We start from the raw sequence: 21,798 nt of genomic DNA on the forward strand, positions 1-21,798 counted from the left end.
GGCCAGGCTGGCTCCAGGCCGATGGCTGGGTCATGCCATGTCCTGCACTGGGAAGCTCCACCGGAGCTGGAGAGGACAGGATCAGGACACATCTGCAGGTGCTTTGGGAGCAAATAACACCTCCCGAAGCTCTGAGCGCTGACTTGGACACGGGAGCTCGACGCACGCGCAGAGAGAGCCGGGTTTGTACAGCACCTGGCGCGAGAGGGGCAGGGGCCTGCCACCCCATGCACACCGAATAATAGCAGCTGGGCTACCAGCTGCCTCGGCGGCAATGTCGCTAACAGGCACGGAGGTGGGAAGAGGCCTCCAGGCAACAGACGCCTGGGCTGACAGCTAGCTGGACCCCCAGGGACACAAGAGGCCACGTCCCTTCCCGTGCCCGAGGCTGGTCTCTGGGCAGAAGCCAGACCCCGCAGCAGGAGCTCCTGCTCCCTTGGCCCAGCTCGTGCTGTGATCAGTGTCTCCGGCGAGAGGGAGGGAGACCCCCCTGCTCCAGCAGCGAGGCCAAGCTGGGAACCAGCCACGCGCTCATGGGGAAACACTTTCCGGGCCCCGGAGCACAGGGCGTCCGGACACGGCCCCCGCAAGGATTGCGTTTCCTTCCTCCCGGCCCCGCCGCCAGCCCACAACGCTCTGCTGGTTCCCCATAAACCTGTCTCGGTGCCGTTCCAGGCCCCTGCCCTGCTGCCTGTCTGGGGGACTCCCTGCCTGGCTGTGGTTGGGGCTGGAGCAACACCAGCGTATCCTGTTCGCCCCGTGAAGGTGACTCAGACGCCCCCAGCCTGGCTCAGGTACAGGAACACAAGGACACCAGCAGTGCCAGGCTGGTCCATCTCGCCCCCATCCTGTGGCAGGGGTGGATGCTGTAGAGGGAGAGCATCGAAGCGGGCTTCTCTAACCCCTATTCAGTACCATCCCACCAGTGTCCACCATTATGGGCTCAGAGATGCCAGAGGAAACATCTCCACCTGTTCTGTTCAATAGCCATCAATAGATCCAGGTCCATGAATGTGTCCAGGCTCTCGCTCTCTGCCTTCACCCCCTCCTGCGGCGATGAATTCCACGAGTTAACGACGCGTTGAGTAAAACGGTCCTTATCTCCTGTTAGTCTTAAACCCCTCACCTACTCGTGTCAGTGGGTATCCTGAGAACTGGTGAACAACAGTTCCCTGGTCACTTGGTCCACAACCTTCATGGTTTTATAGACCTCTGTCCTATCCCCCTTTGGCCTTCTCCTCTCCAAACAGTCCTGGGTTGTTTTAGTCTCTCCTGGTCTGGCAACTGCTCCAGGCCCCCGACCATGCTGTTTGCCATTCTCTGCACTTCTTCTAATTCGACTACATCCCTTTTGAGATGTGGCCAGGACTGCACACAAGCACACAAGCTAAGCTTGTTCCACCCCAGGCAGCAGAAAGTACAAAGGAGCCTGTCAGCAAATGGAACATGGGGGCACACTGGGCACATGCATGTGCATGGGCGTGTGTTGGTGCACACGTGTGCTGGCAGCAGCAATGCTGTGTGGCCTTGCTGCTGCTGCAAGCTGATGAATGCATGCATGTGGGTGTGTGTTGGTGTCTGTGTGTGCTAGTGCTCACCATGTGCGCGGGCTGGCAGACCAGGGTATGGCACTGGGAGTTGTTTGCTGGGAGCTTTTGTTAGAGAATGGGTGAGTGTGTGTGTGTGCAAGTGTATGCAAATGTGTGCACATGAGTGTTAGTCAGCCGGGGAGTGTGTGTGCTGGTGAACATGCTGGTGAGTGGATCAGCAAACAGATATGGGTAAGAAGGTATGTGCAAGTGTACTGACAAATGCGTGACTGAGTGCTTGTATGCACACAGCTGTGTGCGTGTGGGCTAGTGAACCAGAGACTGCTGGGGGTGGGGGAGTGTGTGCTGGGAAGTGCACTAGTGAGTGTGCCAGTGAGAGTGAGGGGGTGAGTGTATGTGTGTGCTGGTGAACGGGTGAGGGGCCGTGTGTGTGTACTGGTGAATAGGTGAGCATGAATGTGTGTGTGTGCTGGTGAACAGGCCAGTGTGGGTGAGTGTGTGCGCTGGTGAATGTATGTGTGTGTGCTAGTGAATGGGTGTGAGTGCTTGTGCCCGTGGATATGTGCACGCTGGTGTGTGCTGGTAAATGGATGGTGTGCGTGCGCGTGCTGGTGAACAGGTGGGTGCTGGGTGCTGGGACCAGGCAGGTTCCCAGCACGCGCCCCCCTCTCTTGGCTACCCCAGCCCAGAGGGACCAAACTGCCGATGGGAGTCAGGCCCAAGTCGGGGCGGGCTGGAGGGAAGATCCCGTGTGCCCAGTCACGTCAAGCCTCAAGGAGCTACGGACGGGGCCCCCTCCACCTCCCAGCAACGTGCAGCCTCCTCTGGGCAGAGCACGGCAGCTCTTCCGTGGCGCGCTTCACCGGCGCCGGGAAAGAGGTGACGACGGAGCCCGTGTCTGGCTGGGGGCACAAAGGAGGAAGGACAGGACCCTGGAGCTGGAAGCCGGCCAAGCCGCCAGCGCTTGCAAAACCTGCCCCCAAGGCTCAGGTCAAGGTTCCCGGGCAGAAACGAGCACGAGGCCACGGACGGCGCCGGGAGCGCATGGCTGTCCCCGGCGTGGCTGCGCAGAGAGGGGCACGGCCAGGGGAGAGGCGGGTGCGGGGGATAAGCTATGCACCTCTCCCTGGCTATCTCCCACCTGGAGCCCTGCAGCCTGCCCCCAGCTAGCACCTAGGGCCCAGCTCCCTCTGCTCCTCCGCTCCCCCCCAGCGCCGGCCGTGGACCTTCCCCAGCTTTTGGGCAACGAGACTGGGACACAGATCCAGACGCCCCAGACCCCGAAGCACCTGCTTCATGGCTGGTCCTGGCCAAGGTAGCCGTGGCACAGACAGGGCCTGGGGTGCCAGCACGTGGCTGAGCTGGGCTGTGCCCAGGATGAGGGTGTTTCTCCGTGCCGCTGCCCAGCCCCGACCTGTTCTTCCGAGAGTCTCTATGCTCGACTGGCCCCGACTCTGATGACCGAAGCCCAGGTCTTTGGTTCTGGGGGAAAACCCTTCCTGACCCCAGCTCTTCTCCATGAGCAAGGGGCCAAACCCAGCCAGAGCCAGCCCGGGGTCTATTCTTCAGTGTGCAGGAGCAGCTGGCATGTGACGATGGGCACAATACCCAGAAGGGCAGGCACGAATGTGTTCATGCATGTGCACACACAGGCACACAAACACATGTGTGCGCACACAGGCACACAAACACATATGTGCATGTACATCGTGTGCAAACAGATACAGGCATGGACTACATACACACATGTGTGTGCATGTACAGCATGTATCTAGTGTGCAAACAGGCGAGGGCATGGGCTACTTGCACACAGACATGTGGGTGCACATATTATCACACAAACGTGTGTTTGTGTATATGGCAGGTGTACAAATACATGTGTGCATGTACATAGTGTGGAAACACAAATGGGCACAGACTACATGCCCACCAACACATGGGTGCATATACTATTATATAAACACATGTATGCATGTACACAGCAAGTGTACAAATATATGTGTGCATGTTCTTAGTGTGCAAACACACACAGGCATGGACTACATGCCCATGCACATGTGGGTTCACGTATTACTACATGAACACACATGTGCATGTACATGGCAGGCGTACAAACACGCGTGAGCATGCATACACATGCCCAGCCCCTAGGCAGTTGTGCAAGCCCCCTGCGGCGGCAGCGGTGGCGGCAGGCGGTGACCTCTGAGCGGGCCCTTTTTAATCGTGGGCGTATTGATATAATTAGTAACTCATTTAACGCCATCGATGGAGCGATATTCCTCTATAAACACCAGTATTAAACTGTCAAGGCCCAGGATCGATACCCCACCCGCAGCTCCCCCTGCCCCTGCTAACGACCCACGCTGGGACGCAGACAGGCAGCCTCTTCATTAGCCTCCGCAAGCCATTGCACCCCCGCAGGCTGCCCCCCACCTAGTGCAGGTCCCCCCGGCCCCCGCCTGGTCCCCTAGTCCGACTCGGTGCTGGTGGCACTGGCACCCGGGTCCCGGGGCAGGGCCATGCACCTACCTGCCCCCCTGCAGTGGCTCCCAGCAGGGACCCCCGAGCCCATCTGCCAGCCCGCAGACTTCAGGGCTATGGCCAAAGAGCCCCCCCACCCCCCAGCCCGTTGCCATGGAGATGTGTTTATTACTTAAGCGCTGGGGATAATGGGGGCTTATCCAGCGAGGTCAGAGGTCACTGGGTCGAATGCACTGTTATTAAAAGCATGGGACAAAACTGCTCGGCTCTTTATTCCTCCCCCCCCGCCACGCACGCACTTTCTAATGATGGGTGACAGGAGAACCTGCCAGCGCCTCTAACCGGCTGCAGCCAAGCGGGAGTGTGATCATCACCCGCAGCCATGACACACATTCGTGTCCATGCACACACATGCACACACACGTGTACATGCACACACAGAGACACCCATGCATACCTGCATACATGCATGCACACACACATGCACATGCATGCATACACATGTGCACACACATTCATTCACACCTCCATGCATGCACACACACACATGCATACACATATGCGCACATGCATACACACAGCCATGTATGCACACATGCAGACACCCAGAGACACGAACACAGATGTGCACACAAAGACACGTGCATGTACATATACATGCAAGCACACATACAGAGATATACACTCATACATACAAGCATACATGCATGTGTGTACACACATGCATGCACACACTCACTCGTGGCTGACAGCTGTACAGCCTGCTGCAGGCTGCCCTCAGTCCTGGGGGTGGCTGGCCACGTTGCACCATCAGTCCAGCCCCGTGTGCAAAGGTGGCTCACCATCCTCTAAGCCCTGCCCAACACAGACCTGTGCCCGGCTGCGACAGTTGGGCAGGGAGCCAGGAAGGGATGCAGCCTCCCCCTGCAGCTATGAGCCAGCAGCTCCCCTTGCACCCCAGCCTGGGTAATATTGGGCACAGGGACCCACTTTGAGGAGCTGAGCTCAGAGGGCGGAGGGGATATGGATAGGGGTCTCTCCCCACTCCCTGGGCAGCTGGGGGCTGGCACAGGGGCCAAGGCAGAGCACCCACAGCATAGCCAGGCACATGCCCAGGAGTTTCTGGGGCTTGCAAAGCGCTGCCGAGGAGGCAGGCTGGGGGTTGGGGCTCTGCTACCGCCTGCCTGGGTGGCCCTGGCCAAGTTCTTTTGCCTCTCCATGCTGACTCATGTCTCCAAGGTGCTCAGTGCTGTACAAACAGCAGAGGCATCCTCGGCCTGGACCTCGGCAGGGTAACAGTGGCCACGCTGCTGCAGTACAAGATCCACCCCTCCCCACGGGGGAGCGCTGAGCAGAGCCTGAGCCTGGGGGGACCCCAGGATGCCCTCCCACAGGCCGCGGGGCCTCAAGTCCCATTGCTCGGAGCTGTACGGGGCTCCCTCCTCCCTGGTCTGTGCGAACGCTGGGTGCTGCTCACACCTTGCTTTGTGCCCTGCTCTCCTGGGCAGCAGTGCCTGGGCGCTCTGCAAAGCCACAGAGCCCTGAGCTCCGCCACTGCATCTCTGCATGACGTGGGAGACTCTCCCGGTCCCACTGTGCCTCCCCTGGGGTCTGCGGGGTCCGAGCACGCAGCTGAGTGCCCGGGCATTGGGGCCCCTCCACTCTGGGCCCCCCCCCCCGGGTTTGCCTGCTTATCAGAGCACAAACTGCACATACAGCACCAAGCACGCCAGGGCCCTGACCTCGACGGCGCGCTCCTGCCCCTGCTGCCATGCAGCTGCTGAGCGGTGCGAGCCCCCTTCAGCCCCTGTGGCTGGGATAGAGCAAAGAGGACCCTTCCCCTTCCTTCCTTCTCCCCTGGCAGGGGAAGTGAGCTGGCAGGTCTCAGCTCACCCCCACGGCCTGTCCTTCCACACAGCCCCCATGACCTTGGAGCCGGTGCTGTGCCCCCTCCCCACCATGTCCCAGCTCTTAATGGGGCCCGATCGCGCCGTTAATAAGTTAATGGTTAAGGGGCTGCTGCTCATTAAGGCTGGAGCTGTCGCCAGCCTGGGAAGGACACGGCGTCCTGCCAGCCTGGAAGTGGGGACGGCACCCCGCCGCCCCTGTTCCCCTTCTGTTCTCTTCCAGCTCTCCCCAGCACCAGCAGCACCCCATGCCCCAGCGCCGCCTTCACTGGGGGCCCCCCATGCCCCGTGCCACTGCCTCTTGGCGCAGAGCTGGGCTGCGGGGTCCTCCGGTGCCAGGGCCCCCCACACACCACCAGCCCCAGCTGTGGGTTTTCCCTGTCCCTGGTGGCCCATGGGGCCTGCAACCCAGCTGCGACCTCCCCGCTTTGGCCAAATAGCCCCTTTCCCCCGTGGTTAATGGTTAACCGGGGCGGGTGGTTCTTCCCCGGCGTGGGTGCCCACGTGGGCTTGCGCTTGCACACATTAACCCGGCCCGGGGAAAGGTGAGCACGTGTTTGCTCCGGGTGCCGGCCTTGGGATCCAGGAGGGGCTGAGCTCCCGCCCCGAGGAGCCGCAGTAGGGAAGCCCCCAGCCTTCACAGCTTTCTGGAGCTGGGGCATGCGGGGTCCGCTTTGCCCCCGACGCAGCCTGGGCATGCAGGATCCTCCGTGTCCCCACGTCACAGGCACCGGGAGGTGAAGGGATGTGCCTGGGGCTGCACAGGGAAGCAGTAGCGGAGCCGGAGCTGACCTCTGAGTGTTCGGACGGCCCCTTTGCAGAGTCATAGAGAAGCAGAGCTGGAAGGGAGCTCCGGGGGTCCCTTCTGACCCCACTTTTATGAATCTATGACTCTATGACCCTCAGCCCGAGGGAGGATCAGCCCTGTGCAAACCCACCCAGACAAACCCATTGTCCAGCCTCCAAGCACAACAGTCCCCCTGACACAGCCCCAGGTACCACTTCCGACCCTGCCCCAGGGAAAGCAGGGGGCCACGGCCGCCAACGTCCTGCTGCTGCAAAGGGGGTTCACAGACACTCCCGAGACCCCAGGCAGGGCCGTGCCCCCGCTGCAGAGGGAGGCAAACTCCTCCCAGTCCAGACCAGTCTGAGCGGGGAGGAAATTCCCTTTTGACCCCAATTTAGCATTGGTCTGACCCTGAGCAGAGGGGCAAGACCCTCCAGCCAGGACCGCGAGGAGCCCGGGCTGCAGCAGCACCAGCGCCTCTGGGGGAGGCAAAACCCCCTTGGCACGTGGCACAGAAAGTGGGGGCAGGGGCACCAGCAACACACAGAAGCCTGGGAAACCCCCATAGCAGAGCACAGGCATCGCTATGCCTAGATTATCCCAGCCCAGTGGCTGCCCAGCCTCCTCTTAGACATGTCCTGTCCAGGTTCCCTCCCCTGCCCTGCTCTGCCCCTCTTCTTGCCCCTGCCCAAAGCCAGGACCATCTGAAGGGGTGCAGGCTGCCCCACCTCATCTGAAGGTGTCGCCCGGCTGCTGGGCAGGGGAGGGGATGTGCTGGCTGGGCACAGAGCTCCAAAGCCTCTAAGTCCCCCATGGGGCTGCTGTGCAAAGCCAACAGACCGTGGGGGCCTGGCCGCCGGGGGGGCAGCAGGCCCAGCAGCGTGGACAGAAGGGAAAGCAGTAGCCGCATGGGAGCCAGGGAAGCTGCCCTGGAGCACGAGTTGTCAGCTGGTCTCAGAGCCATGTAAAGGGCAGGATAGATCCCTATCCCTGTCCATGTCCTACAAATGGGGAAAAAGGTAGAAGGCAGAAAAGGGGCATGACCAAGGCCTGGGGAGGAGACAGTGGCAGAGAATGCAGGAGGCCGGGCTGCAGCTGGGGACAGAGCAGGCAGGGGACAGTGTTCTCACCAGGCAGGGAGGAGATGCTGCACACACACTGCATGTATGCACATGTACACACACGCACTCATGCATGTGCAGACACACAGACACCAACATGCACATGCATACACACATGCCTATATGGACACATCCTTACATGCACACACAGACCCATGCACATACACACACACACCTACCTGCAAACATGCACAAACATACACACACATACACCCTCATGAACATACATACATGCATGCACACACAGACATACGCACTTGCATACACCTATGCATATACACAAAGACATACATATGTACACCTATCAGCACCCCCCTTCATGTACACACATCCATGCCTGCACACACACATACATACAGACATGCCTGCATACACACCTATATACATGCCTGCACCCCCCCGTGGACATGCATCCATGCATGTACGCATACACACATATACACCTCTGCAGGCACATCCATACATGCATATACAGACACACACACATATACCTCCTCCACATGCATGAGCACACACTGACACCCCAACTCCCACATGCATACGCACACCCCTGCCCCCAATCCAGGCCCTTCCTCTGCCCACACACAAGTGCCTCAGCCCATGGCAGCCACAGGTTTGGGTGCTGGGACCTGGGTGCTGGGACCCGGGTGCTGGGACCCGCTGGCCGCACTGAAGGCAGGGCTGGCAGGGGCACCACAGCCAGGTAGGACCCAGTTCTGATGCTGCAGGCAGGATCTGACCCCTTATCACGCTGGGTGCTCAGGTCAGGTGCTTGCAACGGGGCATCAGCGGCCACTCAGGCCCGCTGGGTCTCTTCCCTGCCCAGAGCCAGGCCTGCCCAGGAGTCAGGGGGTGCACCGCAGCATGGGCGGCTGCAAGGGGGTCCATGGCTGGCCCCGCCCTGCCTCCAGGCAGCTCCTTGCCTTGGGCCCAGGCCCCCAGGCCGGGGGCTGGGGAACGTAGCCCACTCCTCCCCCCTGCCCAGCCATGATTAGTTCATGGCTGGAGCCGACAGGAAGTCAATGAGGGGATTTGTTCAGGTTAACCTCTGCGACCCCTGCCTGCCGGCCCAGCCTGACAGGCCACTCACCCCTGGAGGGGCAGGGGCAGGGGCCGGTTGGGCAGGGCAGGCCCTGGCGCAGCTGGGGAGCAGGCGCTATACTGCTGCACTGAGGCAGCACACACGTGTGTGCATGACATGCACTCACATGTGCATACGTGTGCCTATAACCTGCACACACATGCTTGCAACCACACATGTACAAAATGCACACACAAACACGTACAGATGTGCAAGCACACACCCATGCATGGAATGTGCGTGTACGCACACACATGTATGTATTCAACCATATACACACGTACATAACATGCATGCACACACCCACACACAGGTACATAATGTGCATACACCCACACAACCACACAAATACACCTGTGCACAGAACGTGCACACAGCTACACATACGCAAGTGCATGCACAAACCCATATGCACATGCACGTATATAATGTGCACACAGGGACGTGCATACGCACGAACACAAGCACGCATAATGTGCATACACACGCACATACACATTCAGGCACACAACCACATGCATACAGATGAGCGCAAGTGTACACACAGGTACTTACACACGCGTGCACACATTTAATCTGCACACATGCACATACCTAAACAATGCACGTGTACATGTACGCACGCATTCCCACACGTGTGCACCCCCCATACGCCCCCTGGCTGCGAGCCAAGATGCACAGGGCGTGGGCCCAGCTTGGGCAGCCCCGACAGCAACCTGGCGCGTGCCCAGCCCTGCCCTGGCAAGAGGCCCGGGGCAGGCAGGGAGCAGCGCCGCGAGGTGCTTGGTTCTGGGGTGCAGCACGGCAGCTGCCAACAGCTATTGGGGCAGTGGGGACACTGAGGTGTGGGCTCTGCCCCTGCTCCAGGATTGGGGCCTTTAGGGATAGCCCAGGGCTGGGTGCATCCATAGCCTGGGGAACAACAGGGAATCCCTCAAAGGGGGACCCACGTCACCCCCAAGTCTCCCATCCAGGCGCTTAGCAGGCTGGGGGAGGGGAGAGGAAGGGACCTCGGAAGCCAAGAGTCCTGCCTGCCAGACTGGCGCTTTGGCCCCTGCAGCGGGCCAGTGCCAACGCCAACACCAGTGCCAACGCCAGGGCGATTACACCGGAGTCTTTGCTACTCTAAGGTGCCGCAGGCCTGCGGGCTTATCCCTTGCAGCGCGGCTGGAGGGAGATGGGGGAGGGCACTGGGCACGTGCCACTGTCGGCTCGGGCCATTGTGCCGTGTCCACCAGCCCCTGACCCAGGCTGTGACCCCACGTGTCACTCGATGGTGGGGAGGGACGGGGTCAGGACCTTTCACCGCCAGCGATGTGCAGGCCAGCAAGCTACCGCGGGCACTGGGGCCGGGGCTGAAGCGTGTGCATGTGCCCACTTCTGTGTGTCCCCTTGTAGCCACGCAAGTCCTGTGCTCGGCCCTGACTCATGTGTGCAGCTGCAGCCAGGCTGGGGGCCTGCATGCCCACAGAGCGCACACGCGTGTGCATGCTTGTCTGGCGTGTGCGCAGGACTGACTCTGCCAAGAAGGAAGCCACGCAGCACCCCACGGGTCTGGGGGTCAGAGGTCAGGAACCGGCTGCCAGGCATCCGGCACTGCCCTGAGCGACCCCCCGGCTCTGTGCCCAGCCATCTGCCTCATCCACTGAGTCGCGGCGCCCAGGCTGGGAGAGCAGCCCTGTCGGACACGGACGATGGCCCGTGGCCATTAATCACAGCCTGTGCACAGGCACGACACGGGCCAGACAGCTTCAGCCTGCTCGGCCCAGGAGCCCCGTGACCTTTCTTCCCCGCTCCCCCATAGTTGCCTGAGCCGGATCAGGCTCCCAGACAGCAGGGCCACGTCCCGCGGGGGAGTCAGACCTGGGAGCTCCCCTGCGGATGGGGCTAGCAAGCCCCCAGCTTGGCCTCCTGGCTCTGCCACATCGCAGCCCGTGCCTCAGTTTCCCCTCCCGGCCTGGCCCAGGCTGCATGCTGCTGGGATGAGGGCAGAGCTGCCTCTTGCTCCCCCCAGCAAACCGCCCCCCGTCACATCGCAGCTCATGGGGTGGGAGTAGGGCTCACAGCCAGGTCCTCAGCGTCAGCCCTGGATGGATCGAAGTGGGGAAGCAACGGGGGGAGGCTGGGGAGACGGGGGTCTGTCCTACGGGGGTCCCCGTGGGTGCTCCAGGCCCCTCTCTGCCCAGCTGGGGGGTCTCCTGTGTTCCCCCTGGGGTGGGGGGCAGCAGATAAGGCCAGACCAGAGCCATCCCTTCCCCCATCGCAGCCCTGGAGACCCCCCCTTTGCAAGAGCATCCTTCTCTTGTGCTCCTGCCATGGCAACCGGCTGGAAGCCCCCAGGGACCCAGGACCAGGGACCGGCAGTGGAGAGACGGCTGCCAAGAAGCACAGCCAGAGGGGGGGCATCCATTGAAGCCCCCGAGGTGTGGGAGGCAGGGGTCTCTAGGGCAGTGGGCCGAAGCAGCAGTGCTCTGTCGCCTTTGAAGCAGCATCTAATCCCGCATCCCCACCACATGGCCTCCCGCCCGAGCTCCCCAGGAAATGCAGCTGCCTCTGGGGGGGAACGGAGAACAGTTGGGAGCGGGGTGGAAGTGTAGCCTTGGAGCGGAGCCTCATCTCCCGTGCAAAAGGCACGTGGGGCTTGAGCCGGCTCTGCGGGCTGGAGCTGGGGGCCTCGAAGGGAGCCCCCGGGACCCTGCACGGCTCCAGCTGGAGCTCTCCCCTGCCGGGCCCTGCACCCCCTGTCCGATGCAGCAGGGAAGTGGTTAACTCCCCCTTCTTGCTGCTACCTGAGTATTTGCAGAGTCCATAGGCCACAAGGCCCCTAGCTGGGCTCCCTCCCTCCCCCCCTACGAGCGGGGCGTTCCCCGGGCTTGCCCCTGCCCCTTCTGTTCAGCAAACAGTGCGGGACCCCTGCCCTGCTCCCAGGCACCTACTGCCTGCAGCTGCCAGGTGGGGGCGGGGGGCCTGCCCACTCTCTGCCCAGGTCCCCCCAGCTTAGCCCTGGAGAAAGACCCTGGGGACTAAGGGGGGAGACCCAGCCCCGAGCCTGGGTTGTGGCTGGAGAGAGCAGGGCTGGGCTTGAAGGGCAGCCTCGCGCCCAACGCCGGGGGACTCCAGGGAGCTGGGGGGCTCCTGCTGGGGGCTCGGCTTGGAGCACGCGGTGGCATGAAGGGAGCACGGTATTGGGAGCCCCGGGTGCAAACGCCTCTGGGGCTGAGACCCCTGGGTGAGCTGCGGGCTGGGCCAAGAGCAGCCCCTCCCCCGCAGTGCCCCCCACCCCTTGCTCTGCATCCCTGCAGCAGAAGGGGTGGGCGCTGGTCCCCACACAGGGTGGAGGACACCTGGAGACTGGTGGGAGGGGTTGTATATGGCTGTTGGGGGGCAGGGGACTGGGCCCCAGGGCTGTCTGTAGGGGCCTGGTCTTGCCCTGGGTCCCCGTGGGCATGTGTTCCCACCCCTTCATGCCCGGGCAGGCAGTGGACCAGCGACCCGCCTGCCAACCTTCGCAGGGCTGCGGGCATGCCAGAATACGCCGCAGACAATCGGCCATCATCGGTCGCCCGGGGCAGGGCAGCATGGGAGGGCAGGGCAGGCATGCACAAATGCACACGCATGTGCAGGACACACCAGTCACAGCCCCAGGTGGAAGTGCCAGGGCTCCCTGCCGTCTTACGGGGTCCTTCCCCAGACTCATCTCCCCGCATCTGGGACCCGAGGGAGCTCCAGGGAAGATGCCCCGAGGTGCGACAGGGCTCCGCGGGCCAGCCGGGCAGAGAGGGGATGCAGCAGGGACGGCACGCGCTCACGCGGAGGTTGTGCTGGGCACAGCAGTGCGAGAGGGCAGGACACACAAGTACAAATGCACACGTGTGCAGGGTACCCCAATGCAGTCATGGGGGTAGATACATGTACACACATGTGCACAACACACCAACACACAGTCACAGGTGTAGACACACACACACACACACACACACACACTTGTGCGGGGCACACCACCACACAGTTTTGGGTGTAGACACATACATGCACATACATGTTCAAGAAACATCAATGCACTCTCAGGTGTAGAGACAAGCACATACATGTGCAGAACATTCCTGCACACATTTACTGGCATTGACACAAGTGCACACACGTGCAGGACACACCAACACACAGTTATGGGCAGAGAAGCATGCACTCACATATGCAGGACACCCTAACACTCAGTCAAGGGTGTAGATATGTGCAGACTTGTACAGGACACACCAACACAGTCACGCGTGTAGACACATGCCCACACATATGCAGGACACACCAGCACACAGTCACAGGCAGAGACATGTATACACACATGTGCATAGAACACCAGCACACAGTCACAGGTGTGGACACACACACACATGTATACAGGACACACCAGTGCACACAAGAATAGGCACATATACACACATGTGCAGAACACACCAACACACAGTCACAGGTGTAGACACACGCACACACATATACAGCACACACCAGCACACACAGGTATAGGCACAAATATACATGTGCAGAATACAACAACACCCAGCCACGGGTGCAGCCACACATGCACACAAGTGTGGGGCACAACAATCCCCAGACACTGGTGGAGACCCTTGCACGCAAATGCACTCAGGTGTGCAGGACACACACACAGCCAGAAAGGGGCAACGCGACGGTGGCTGCGATGGCAGCGATGCTCCGGCCTGCTGCCCAGGGTTTCGCCCGCCTCCAGCCCCCGGCTTTCCCAGCCCAGCCGGCGGATTCTGCACGGGGATTTGCCTTTCGTTATTAAACCAATTACTGGATTAGCCCCGACCCACCCCGAGGGAGCAGGACCAGGAGACTCCGGTGACATCCAATTACAGACAGCAGCTGGGAAGGCCGGGGCTGGCATGTGGTAGTGGCGGGGGTAGATTCATCCCCCCGGGACCGGGGTGCTTCTGTGCCCAGCCCAGCAGAGCCGGGGAGGGGGCCGATGGGGCTGCTGCCTCCCCTCAAAGCTTCCCTTGCAGCCCTCGGTGCCACCCCTGCCCCCACCAGCCATGCCCTGGGCTGCACTGACTGTCCAGGCTCCCCCCGCCGGGGCACAAAGTGGGGGACGCATGCAGCGGGGGTAGCCTCAGCAAGGGCTAGGACCCCCGTAACACGCCCAGCCCTGCAGCGCCCACGGGGGAGCTCGGGGCTGTGGACAGGGCTGGCCTCTCGCCTCAGCAGGGAGTGGTGTGGGCACCGTGCCTTGCCGTGGGCCAGCTCCATCGTCCGGCCTCTCAGCCTGGCATCTTCCTCTGCGGCGAGGACCACGCTGCCAGCCTGCCGATGGGGTGGGAGGTCTCCACGGACGGTGGGGAGATCTCCCACCCCACCGAAACCCTGGGCGCTCCATCCCTGCCAGCCCAGCCTCCCCCTCATATGTCCCCCTCTATCCCAGGGGAAGGGGGTTAAACCACACGGATTCCCCCCCAGATGGGCCGGGGGGGACGTTAGCAGGGTGCAGCTGCTGCTTGCCCAGAGATGGAGCAGTCGGACACCGCGGCGGTTTCGTGTGTCCGTGCCCTCCCGCTGCGTCCGGGCGGTAACATGGGGGGCATCTGCAGGCCAGAGGCCCCCAGACACCCTCCCCTTCTCCAGAGCCAGCTGGCCCTACTCCGATCTGGAGCTGGCCCAGTGCAGGGTCTAATTCCTGTGTCCCGCCCTGCCACACATGGATGCACGCCCGTCCACGCACAGGTATGCCCGCAGAGACATAGGACGGAGCCCCCCCACCCCCGGCCGGGCAGGGGATTCGTGTCCGGAGTGACCGTCCACTCTCGGCCCCTGACCTCTGCTCCCGGCCAGCCCCCCACAGCAGGTGTGGGGGGTGGGGGGGAGATGCTCCCCTATTAGGGCCTGCCAGCAGCGGCTGAGAAATCTGGCAGGGGAAGATGCCCTGACCCCCCCGCCAGGCCTCCCGGCTGGAATGCAACCAGAGACCCTTTAATTAAGCACCAGGAGGCCCGAGCTTGTTGGCCGATGCACCTGGATTAAAGACGCAGGCCTGGACGGGGGGGACGGGGCACCAGGGGTCAGCCCCACCCAGGCTCCTCACATTCCCCGCGCCAGCTTCTGCCCTGACCCCCGCACCTCTCGGCTTTATTAAGGCCCTGTGGGAAGGCTGGTGAGGGACAGCGTCGGCTCAGCGGGGAAGGGAGAGCGTCTAGAAGCAGCGGAGCGCACGGGCAGGCGATAGCCAGGGCAGAAGTCAGAGCCCAGGAGACGCAGACTTGATAAGGGAAGCAAAAGCACACAAGGGGACTGGGTGGGCAGCCGAGCCAAGGGCAGCAGGGGGGAGGGGAGCTGGGTTTGGGGATATTAGCACCCCCCGGGATATGACTGATGGCACGAAGGAACGGTCACCAGCAAGGCAGGCAAAGCTGAGAGGCTGGGCAAACATTCCTGCTCTGTTGGGAGGGAAAAACCAGATGACATGATGTCCTTTCTGTCCCAAAAGGAGCTAACGGGGCTGTTAGGTGGTAACTACTGAAGGTGCTTGGGAGGACTGGCTTCCAAGAGTTTCAGAAGAACCGGCCCAGGGGCTGGCTGGAACGTTGCTGTTGATTTTCAAGGTATCTGTGAGCCCTGGGGAAGCCTCCGAGCATGGATACAGGGCACCTGACCCAATGCAGCTGCAGCCACGTTGGTACAGGGACTGCAGCCCGCCCGTCGGGGCGCCACCCTGGGAGCTGCAGTGAGTCTCCAGCTAGACAGGAGCTCTGTGGGGGAATCTGTACTCAAACCTGGCTGATCTAAAGGACTCACTCAAGTGCCCTTAGGAACGGGCTGTGCCCCTGGGTCTGCTCCCAGGCACATCCAACCCCTGGCACAGCCTCCCTCCTGGGCAGGGGCAAACACCGTGCCCGGTCCAGGAGCTGCACAGTTCCCCAGCTTCCAGGAGAGAGGCTGGGGTGGGGGGGCACGAGCATGGGTGCATGCGTGTGCAAGGGGCCAGCTCATGGCCGGGTGCTGGAGATGCCATTCAGTAGCTGGGGCACAAGCACCCCTCCCACAGGTCCCTGCTGGGTTTTGCTGCTGTTGGGGGGGATATACAGACCACACACCCTCCCAAAGAGCCAGCTGCCACCTGACCCCAAAGCCCCCCTCTCCCAGCCAGCTCTGGGCTGGGTCTGGACATGCCACACAGCGGGGGGGCCGTGGTCAGGTGTGTGGGGCGGGGGCTGTGCCCCCCCAGCCTGCGAACAGAAGCACGCGATTACAAAGCGCTGTTGAAAGCAAGCACCTCCCAGACACAAATTACAGGGCACCGCGCCAGGTGTTCCCGAGCCCCCACCCCTGCCCCCAGCCACCCGCTGCAGCTGTCCCAGCTCCACTGCCCCGGCCCCGAGCTTCGGGCACGGCCGAAGAAGCCGGACCCCTTGAAGCAGACGCCACGTGCTCCCCACCGCCAGCACAGGGCGGGAGAGCTCGGGGAGCATGGAGCCTGAAGGATCGGTCTTTCCACTGGGGTGGTGTAATGGGTGTAAGCCGTCACTTTATCCCCGAGTTACAGCAAGACCCTGGGCAAGTCATTCTTCTGCTCCAGACCTTGGTGCCTCTGCATCTGAACTTCCTAGACCCTAAATGCTGGAGGCTGCGAACGAGACAGACCCAGCTCACTCCCCCTTCCAGCATCCGCTCTCTGCGGGCACGTGACACGGGAGAGTGGGCAAGAGGGACCCATGGCCTGACCCGGTACACGGCAGCTCTTATGCTCTCACCACCCCGTACTGATGACAAATACGTTCAAGATAACCTATAACAGGGCCGGTTTTGGGGAGTTTTTGTTTTTCACAGATATTAGGGTCCGAAGGGACCTCAGTAGGTCATCGAGTCCGACCCCCTGGGCAGACGACCCCAGCCACGTGCTTGTCCAGTCTCCTCTTGAAGACCCCCAGGGCAGGGGACAGCACCCCCCCCCTTGGAAGCCTGTAGTAGATTCTGGCAGCCCTTGCTGTGAAGATGTTTTATATCTTAATAGTTTGCTTGCTTTTAGATGTTATTTTGTCTCTCATGGGAAGCCTCTTTGAGCCTTTGCTCGAACGGCAGCATAAAAATCAAATAAATAAGTGCTGAGACAACAGGTATAGGAGCTGCTTAGGAATGGATGGATGGATGGACAGGTCTAAACTTCTGGTCCCAGCTTACTCATTTACAAACAGCTTTGAGATCCTTTAAGGCGGCAAAAAGCATGACGTGTTTCCAGCTGTGCCTGGACGGAGAGAGAGGCCTTTTTACTGTGCAGTGTGCTTATCACCAGACTGTGCCGCCAGCGACGGCACCAGCGGGCAGGGGAATAGCCGCCTCATTACTGGAGGCATAAAGGACAGAAACACAGGATGGGACCCAGGGCCAACAAAATCCATGACATGTTAGGAGGAATGCCCCCCTCCTATACTCACCAGGATCTGGGGGAACGTCTGCTCACCAGAGCGCCCCAAGGGATGACGAGGTCGAACGGTCACAAACTCCTGCAAGACCGTTTCAGGCTGGACATAAGGAAGAATTTCTTTCCTGTCCGAGCCCCCAAGGTCTGGAGCAGTCTGCCAGCGGAGGTGGTTCAAGCACCTACATTGAACACCTTCAAGAGTAAATTGGATGCTTATCTTGCTGGGATCCTGTGACCCCAGCTGACTTCCTGCCCTTTGGGCAGAGGGCTGGACTCTATCTCCCGAGGTCCCTTCCAGCCCTGATGTCTATGAAATCTATGAAAACCTTGCACCACTGTCACTCCCTCTTCACTTGCGGGGGTTAATATGTGGACCAGGGGGTAGAACTGGCTTCTCAGCATCACATCCATGCTGATGCTGGGATAAGCAGCAAGAACATCACCCCATGCACTTCCCCACTTGCATCACTAACACCTCAGGCTGTACCACGGCCAAGAATCTGGGTGGTGCGCAGGAGGTGGGGGCATCCCTTTAAACACCGTGAGTCCTCCAGTGGTGCTCGCTGCGTTGTACGGGCCAGAGTCCAGCCGTGTGCGCACATGGCCAGGTCTTGCATGTTCTCAAGACCCCGTCACGCCTTCCAGGTGGGCGCTTCATGGCAGCTGAACAGTGCCAAGAGCAGACGGCAGCAGTTTGGGACGCCCAGCTCCACCCCTCCTGCATCTGGCACCTTGTTTGCTTGTCTCCAGGTTCAGCCCCAGAGACCGCCACGGCTGGTGCACATCTGTTTGCAGCTGCACGTGCTCTCTGGCTGTCGGCACTGCAAGCGCCGCAGAGGCAGGATGCAGGCTTCCCCGTAGCGCATGTGAGCAATAATGCGGAGAGGCGCTTCTGCGGCCTCTGATTCCACACTGGCCCGATAGTCCGTTGTGCCAGTGCGAGGCCAAGTTGAAGTGGGCAGTGCCCACTTCTCCTTCCCTAGTCCTGCCTAGGTCCACCACCCCAGGAACCATAGGATCCTAGAGAAGTGGGGCTGGAAGGGACCTGCCAAGGTCCCATCTAGTCCAAGCCCTGTCCAAAGCAGCCCAGATACATCCAACGTCCAGACTCTTAGTAAAACGACCGTCGACCCCAACACAGCACCAAGCATCACACCCAGTCCTGCCACAGGGAAAGCAGGGGACCGCGGTGCCACGTCCTGCTGCTGCAAAGGGGGGTCATATACACCCCAGAGGCCCCAGGAAGAGGCCGAGCCCCCACTGCAGAGGAATGCAAAACTCCACAGTCCGGACCCGTCTGACCAGGGGGAAAATCTCTTCTTGACCCCAAATGCAGTGTTGGTCTCAGCCTGAGCACAGGGGCAAGATCCTCTAGCCAGGACCCTCAGGGTTTGGTCCCAGCAGCAGCATTGGCAGGAAGACATAAGCGGTAGCTGGGGTCATGAGGCTTTCTGTGAGTGCCGAGACCTTTGGACGGGAGCCGACGGGCGAGGGCAGAGCGTTGTTAGCACGTGCATCCAGGGCTGGCTGCAAGGCAGGGGGCTGGGCACAGGAGAAAGGCAGGGAGAGGTGAGGACTCACCTCTGCCCCCATCGCAGCCTGCAGATGCAAACGAACTGCTGGGTTCAGGCACGAGAGCGCTGTTCTGTGCAAGCTGAGTGTGTCTGTGTGCACGTGCATGCACACGCCTGTGAACTTGCAGAGAAATCCTCCCAACGGTCAGGGGCTGTGTGCAGGGGACACTGCCTGTGTGTTCCCCAGGTCCCGCTTCCCCGCAGGGATGTCACAAGAGCCGCAGAGCGTGTGCACGCGTGCATGCATGTGTGCACATGCAGGGGGCACCTCACCTGCTGCATGCATGGCCCATTCTGGCCCTGTGCCTACACTGTGCTGGCCCACGGCCCGGGCGCTATGACCCCAGCTAGAGCGGATGAAGCAGAGCATCCCCCAACTCTCCCTCCCTCCGGACGCAGTGGTCCTCCAAATGACACGGAGACACCTGGAGATGCCTGTGGCCAGACCCGAGCTCCCCACAGCAGCAGCAGGTGTTTCCTCACCCCTGCCTGGCGCTGGTCCCTTTCCTGAGCCGGGGCGCCCCAGGGGGCAAGACCAGACATACCCATAAGGGAACTGCACCTGCTTCCAGCGAAGCTGGGGGGGGAACTGAGGCACAGAGCAAGGAGGACGACCTATGCATCCCACTGGCAGGGGAGGAGGCAACGCTGCGCTGCAGCCTTCAGGGAGCATCCGGAAGCACTGCCGGGAGGCCGTGCCCGGCGCCCCGGAGCTCCCATTCCGGTTTGACCAAGAGCGCTGGCCAGGCCGGCTGGACAAGCCCTCCCAGGCCTGCCAGCCCGGTCGCGGGGGAGAGCCTCGCAAGGCTGGAAGCGGGACGACTGCTCTGAGCTAGGCCAGGCTTTGCAGAGCTCTCCGTTCACGCCCACCCCTCCGACTGGGTTTCTCCGGCACCCGTGAGCTCCGTGGCCGCCCGTTTGCCTGGGCCCAGCCTGATGCAAATGCTTCGAATGCCTTCTCTCTCCGCGCTGCCCTGCCGGGAGCCCTTCTCCCCCTCGCCTGCTGACCCCTGGGAACCGGACCGTCTGCCTTTTCCTGTGCCCCGGGCTGTAACGTAACCCGTCCGGGGGAGCCGCTGCGGGCCGCGCTATTCGATCTATGCAGCACGCCCACCCCATCGATTCCTCCGGCCGCTCGCTGGAAACACATGCCCGGCTCCAGAAATAGACCAAAGGCCGAGCGAGCGAGCGAGCGCACGGAGGGCCTGGGGCTCGGGCCGGCCCCCGCGAGCTGCCTGTGCGCATACCTGATGCATGACGGCCCTGTGTGCGGAGGGCAGCGATTTCCAGTCGGGCCAGTGGCCACGCTAGGAGCCACCGACCGTTGCGCAAGCTGCGAGCAGAGGGGTCGACGGTGCCGTATGCAGCTCTGTTTGCACGCGCCCTTAGGGACCTGCCCCGGCCCACCGCCCCCGGGGACAACAGGTTCAGGGGGTCATGGAGCACAGCCCCCACTAGAAACCACGGTTTTTGCAGAGGCAAGCAAGGAGAGAGATCCAAGGAGGTTCAGCCCCCGGGACTCTGACACTTGCTGCGTGGATGTTCACAAGCAGGAGAGCCTGCCGCTGCCTTCACACAGCCCCCCCCGCCCCGCAGCCCCTTCTCCTTCACAGGATGCATGCTGGGCGCGACACCCCACAGAGCCACTGCAAGGCCCTTCCCCGCACGATGCCCGGGGCCGGCTGGACGGGAAGCCGGGAGCATCGGTGACACATGAGCGCTGTGCGCGCAGAGCCGGGGACAGCCACGGCGCTGCGCAATGCAGAGGCAAAGGCTCCGGGGAGGGGGCTGAGCCCTGACACACCGGGCCGGGGGGCCGAGCACACGGGGCCGCCTCTACCTCTCGGGTATTTGCCGGGGAGCACAGCCAGGATCTCCATGCCGTCCTGGGTGGGAGTGTGCCAAGCCACGCAACCTTGCCGCGGTCTCCCGGCACTGCCCGGCAGCCAGCTGTACGCAAGCAGGCAGCGGGCACCGGCTGCAAACACGGCCCCCGAGACAGGCTCGGCGCAGACCCCCGCAGCTGCCGCCTCCTCGGAGCAGCAGAGCAAGAGGCCCTGCGCCCTCGGCGCCACGCAGCTGCCCTGCTGGGGCGCTTCCAGCCGCACTCCTGCCCGTTCCCAGCTGGGCTGGTCGGGTGCGCATAGGAAGAGCAGAGCACGGGCAGCCAGGCCCGCACCCCTCGTGGGTGTCCGCAGCCGGCCCCTGCGCCGTCCGGCTCTGGTCCTGCCCCCCTTCCATCGGCACAGCTCCAGCTCCCGTCTTCCCCGGTGTGGAGCAGGGTGTGCGCGAGAGAGTGTGACAGGGTGTGCGTGCGTACAAGTGAGCGTGACAGTGCGTGTGTGAGCGTGGGTTTGTTTGCACGAGGGAGTGTGACTGTGTCTATGTGTGGGAGTGTGCTTGTGCGTGTGCGCCACGTGAATGCCTGTGTGCGGGAGGGAGCGCGCATGTGACCCTGTGTGCCACCGTGTGTGTGACTGCATGGGACGATGTGTGTATCTGTGTGTGACAGTGCGTGCGTAAGAGACGGTGTGCGTGACTGCATGCGAGTGTGCAGCCGTGCTGTGGACCAGCGCGGGTGACAACGTGTGACAGCATGCATGTGACAGCACGCGAGAGAGCGCGCACCTGCGGGCGTGTGAGGTGTGCGGCTGTGTGCAGCAGTGCGTGCGTGCGCCCGCTCCCGCCCGGCACGGGGCGTGCGTGCGCCAGCGGGCATGCATGTGCGGTGTCCCGGGGAGCCGGGGAGGGGGAGGAGAGCAGTGCCCGGCCGAGAGCCGTGCGGCGCGGGGCCGCGGCGCCTACCTGCTTGAACTGCTCCTCGTAGGTCCACTCGTGGGGCGGCGGCGGCGGCGGCCCGGGGGCG

General features: G+C 62.0%; 1 protein-coding gene across 1 annotated transcript in view; it reads right to left on the reverse strand.

Moving 5' to 3' along the window:
• Window positions 1-21,792, reverse strand: part of ARID3C (AT-rich interaction domain 3C) — a 41,598-nt gene extending 19,806 nt beyond the window's left edge. The window contains exon 1 of the mRNA XM_019531874.1: window positions 21,738-21,792. The gene's annotated coding sequence lies outside the window, so the exon portion shown is untranslated. The remainder of the gene's footprint in view (window positions 1-21,737) is intronic.
• Between the last annotated feature and the right edge of the window lie 6 nt (window positions 21,793-21,798).

This window comes from Crocodylus porosus, unplaced genomic scaffold (genome assembly GCF_001723895.1).
Source record: "Crocodylus porosus isolate Cpor-Errol unplaced genomic scaffold, CroPor_comp1, whole genome shotgun sequence".
NCBI lineage: Eukaryota > Metazoa > Chordata > Crocodylia > Crocodylidae > Crocodylus > Crocodylus porosus.